Here is a 5,436-nt window from a genome sequence, read left to right as displayed (position 1 = left end):
GTGCAGGTATCTTTTTTATAGAGTGATTTGAGTTCTTCCAGATATATTCCCAGTAGGGGGATTGCGGGGTCATATGGAACGCCAATTTTTAGATCTTTTAGGAATCGCCACACTGTTTTCCACAGAGGCTACTAGTTTACACTCCCACCAACATTGTAGAAATGTTTCCTTTTCACCACATCCTCTCCAGCATCTGTTATTTTTTGAGTTATTGAGATGGCCATTCTGACTGGAGTTAGGTGGTATCTCAGTGTAGTTTTCATTTGCATTTCTTTGATGACTAGTGAGACTGAGCATTTTTTCATATATCTGTTGGCTGCTCATATGTCTTCTTTTGAGAAGTGTCTATTCATATCTTTTGCCTACTTTGTAATGAGGCTGTTTGTTTTTTTCTTTTCGGCACATTTGAGTTCCTTGTGGATCCAAGATGTTAGACCTTTGTCAGACATACAGTTGGCAGGTTTGTTTGTTTGTTTCCCAGTTTGTGGGCTGCCTCCCCGCTCTCTCAATGGTTTCTTTGGCTTTGGAGAAGCTTGTCAGGTTGATGAGGTCCCACTTATCGATCTTATGTCTTATGGCATGGGCACCTGTGGTTTTGATCAGGTATTGGTTGCCAGTTCCAATTTCCTTAAGGGTGTCTCCTGCATTTTCTAAGGTTCTTATAGTTTGAGGTTTTACATTTAAGTCTTTGATGCATTTAGAGTTGATTTCTGTGTTTGATGATAGGTAGGGTTAATTCTTTATTTTAAATAATTGACATGCTGAATGAATTACTAAAATAAACCTACCCTAAATTCTATGAGATCTGACAATTAAGTTCATAACTCATCCTAGAGAAAGTATTATATACCTCATTCCTGAATATCACTATGGTCACCTTTGAAGTACTCCTCTTGGGAAGCTATCCACCAGTGCCAGCACCTAGTCTACCCATCAAAGCAATTTTGGAACTCTTTCTGGAATGGCCATCAGAGCTGTTGTGGTATTACCCTTGATGTCCTGAATGTCATCAAAATGTCTTCCTTTCAAAATTTCCTTTATCTTTGGGTGAAGAAAGAAGTCATGTGGGACTAGATCAGTGGAGTAGGGAGGGTGTTTCAATACAGTTATTTGTTTACTGGTTTAAAACTCACTAACAGACAGTGCTGTGTGAGCTGGCGCATTGTCATGTTGCAAGAGCCATGAGTTGTTGATGAAAAGTTCAGATCATTTTCATCTATCTTTTTCACACAGGCTTTTCAGCATTTCCAAATAGTAAACTTGGAGCAATCATAGTGAGCAATCCCTCTCGTATCAAAAACGGCTAGCAATCTCATTTGGACTCTTGATTCAGACTGGTGAAATTTTTTGGTTGTGGAGAATTGGCTGACTTCCATTGTGCACTTTGACACTTTGTCTCAGGGTCGTCTTGGCACATCCATATTTCATCACCAACGATAACATGGCCCAAAACATCGTCTTGCCTCTCCAAAAGTCCTTGGCAAACTTCAACTCTCCTTTGTTTTGTTCATTGGTGAGCTCCTTCGGGATCATTTTTGCGCACATCTTTCTCATGCCAAGATTTTCAGTTAAGATTTCCTGTTCTTCTGTCAATGTTTGTTTGGTCTGCTATGATTTTCACAGTCAGCTGATGATTTTGAGACGCAATTTACAGAATTTTTGCAATGTTTTTGTCAGTTCTGCTCACTACTGGCCATCCTGACCTCTCTTTGAATCCATTTGTACACTGCCATTTTCTTCGTGGCATTACCCCCATGAACTTGGACTCACATGTCTCTGGTTTCACTTCCACTCTTGCCAAATATAACAAGAAATTTAATGTTTGCTTACTGCTCTAATTCAGGTTCTGACTTTCTCGTCAGGGCACACAAAACACACAACAACAATAATGAACATCACTCCACAAGACTCCTCCACATATCGACACAAGTATAGCTGTGAGACACTGATATACAGACACTGATATACCAAGGTTATTAAACTTTACCGAGTTGTTTGTACAATGCTGCCAAAATAAGCACATGGTGACAAGTTCTCGAACTTCATTGTCAGACCTTGTATTTCATCTTCACATGGACTCGTATAAGGATGTTGGGAGAGCAATCTGTAGAGGGAAATATTTATCTTGACATATTTATCTTGAACTCTTGATATATTTTTCTTAAACTCTTTTAAAGAAGTAGACTCTTATAAGAACTCTTTTAAGTAGCATAAAAGGAATGGGAGGCAATATCATATGCATAAGACTTAAGAAGCAAGTTTGAATCTATATCCATCCCTAGCAACCTCTGCTTCTCATCTGTAAAATGAAGATTTTAAAGTGTATTGCTCAAGTCATAGAGTTATTGTGACTGAAAAGATAGTGGCATGTCAAGCCTCTGGCACTCAATAAGTGCCCAGAAACCAAGAACAGAAGGGATGGAAAGTTCTGTGCAATAAGAAAAGAGGGAGAGATAATTCAGTTATTTCTTCTAGCTTATTTTTTTACCTTTACTATCTCTACATCTAGTGTTGTTAAGGGTTCTCACTAACGTCTCCATGAACTTTAGGCCCAAGCATTACTAAGGTTGACCATAGTCATACACTATAGTAGCATGTGCATTTCTAGGTACATACCCACCAGAAATGTATGCAGATGTTTACCAAAAGACATGTGCAAGAGTGTTCACAGAAGCACTTTTTGTAATATCGCCAAACTGGAGACTACACAAAGAGTAGAATAAATAATAGCTAGTCATAAACAATAGAATAGAGAGCGTGACTGATGTTGGCTCTCTATCAGTTGTAGAATGAATCAGTATATTGTGGTATACTCACCAATGGATGACAATTTGGGGCTGAAGAGGACAAACCACAGCCACAGCAACATAAATGAATATCATAAACATAACATTGAAAAGAGTTGCCAGACAATATAGAGTGCATAATGCATGGTTGTATTTACATAATGTACAAAAACAGGCAAAACTGTTCTAAGTCAGGAGATAGGTTACTCTCAGAAAATAGTGACTACAGGGGACCAAGGGGTCACTGGGGTGATGATAATATTCTCTTATTTGAACTATGTGCTCAAGAAATAGTGGGTATACTTGGGGAATATTTGAGTTTTAGAATTTGTACACTTATTCTTAGGTATGTGATTCTTTACAAAAAAAGTTCACCAAGCAAATGAGTTAGACACCTTGGACTCAGGAATTGTGCCTTCTCAAGACTTAGCTGACTCTTGCACAGACTTAGTAATGTGGGTGGATGGCATGATGCTAGAGACCTGTGACTGTCTACCCACTGCTGAGAGCTGGTCCTCACTGTTCACCTCTCTGCATCTAAATACATGCAATGGCATGAATATACAGCCAGCTGTGGCTAAAATATTGGCATATAAGCCAAGACCAAGGCACTTAAAAACTATTAGTCAAGATCCAAAACCTCTCACTTCCCCATTGGCCCCCAGATGTGTGACCTGAAGGACAACACAGAGATAATTCCAAATCATTGTTTGAAGGGACAAAGTCATCCATCGTGCTCTAGGTACATGAAGGACATGGCATTCTATTCAAAGAAGAAAGATAGATGCACAGAAAGAAACGGCAGTGTGGCTTTCAATACAGTAGACCTAAATTCAAAATCTTCTGAAACAGTAATAGAGTTGAACAACTTGAGTTTGAACTATACAGATCCACTTATACATTGATTTTCTTCTGCTTCTGCCACCTCTGGACAAGATTAATTCATCTTCTTTCTTCTCCTCCTCAGCCTAATCAATGTGAAGACAACTAGGATGAAGACGTTTATAATGATCCATTTCCACTTAATGAATAGTAAATATATTTTATCTTCGTTATGATTTTCTTAATAGCAGTTTCTTTTCCCTAGCTTACTTTATTGTAAGACTATAACACATATAACATGCAAAACATGTGTTAATCAACTGTTTATGTGATCACTAACACTTCTGGTCAACAGTAGGCTATTAACAGTTAAATTAAGAGAAGTCTAAAGTTATATATGGGAAGTCAAAATTTACGCATGGGTTTTCAACTACATGAGGGGTCAGCACCCTTAACCCCCATGTTGTTCAAGGGTCAACTGTGTGTGTATATGTATAGGTGTGTATGTATATGCACACACATATATACATATATAGTTTATGGAGATTTTATATATGTGGATACATGTAGCTATATATATTTTTACATATAGTCATATAGTTTTAAATAAATGCTGTTTTCCATATATGATTTTTGTAGTAGATTGTTTCTGGCCTCAGGAAAGTGGACTTTTAAAAGTTCTCCATTGACACTAGAAACATCATTTTTGGCAACAGGCAATTTTAAGTAGAGAAACACTTTCTGATATTCTTTCTTTTAATTATAAAGATGTGGGGTACAATTCAGGGTTGGGTGTACATGTAGATATGCAGGTACCCTTGTTGATGAGGTATGCCCCTCCCTTCCCGACAGTTTCCTACTACTCCCAATCCCTTTCTTATAGTATTATAATTGTTTAGGGTCTGCTTATGAGTGAGAACATATGGTACTCTGTTCTTTGTTTCTGTGATAGATCACTGAATATGATTGACTCTAAATCCATCCAAGTTGCTGCAAAGTACATATATTTGTCCTTCTTTATGACTGCATAATATTCCATTATGTATATGTACCACATTTTTTGTATCCAGTCCAGTTTCTATGGGCAACATGGTTGGTTCCATGTTTTTGCTATTGTGAATAGAGTTGCAACAAACATACGTGTGCAGGTATCTTTTGTAGAATGATTTGAGCTCCTCCAGGTATATTCCCAATAGGGGAATTTCTGGGTCATATGGAAGATCAATTTCTAGTTCTTTCAGATACCGCCACACTGTCTTCCAAAGAGATTGCACTAGTTTGCACTACCACCAGCAATGTAGAAGTGTTCCTTTTTCTCTGTATCCTCGCCAGCATCTGTTGTTGTTTTATTAACGATGGCCATTCTTACTTGGATTAGATGGTATCTCAATGTGGTTTGGAAGTGCATTTCTCTGATGATGACTGAGGCTGAGCACTTTTTTATGTGTCTGTTGACTGCCCTTATATCTTCTTTTGAGAAGTGTCTATTCATTTCTTTTGCCCACTTTTTAATGGGGCTGTTTTTTCTTTTCAGCACATTTGAGTTCCATGTAGATCCTAGATGTTAGGCCTTTGTAGATAGTTGGCAAATATTTTTTCCCATTCTATGGGCTGTCTCTCTGCTCTCTTGATGATTTCTCTTGCTTTGTAGAAGCTCGTTAGTTTGATGAGGTCCCACTTGTCTATCTATCTGGGCATTTAGGGTTCTGAATAGGAATTGGTTGCCAGTTCCAATTTCCATTAGGGTGTCTCCTGCATTTTCAGATTCTTATAGTTTGAGGTTTTACATTTAGGTCTTTGATCCATTTAGAGTTAATTTTTGTGTATG

Source organism: Carlito syrichta, unplaced genomic scaffold (assembly GCF_000164805.1).
Source record: "Carlito syrichta isolate Samal-C Ts95f unplaced genomic scaffold, Tarsius_syrichta-2.0.1 Scaffold305663, whole genome shotgun sequence".
NCBI classification, from domain to species: Eukaryota; Metazoa; Chordata; class Mammalia; order Primates; family Tarsiidae; genus Carlito; species Carlito syrichta.
This window is presented reverse-complemented; position numbering follows the sequence as displayed.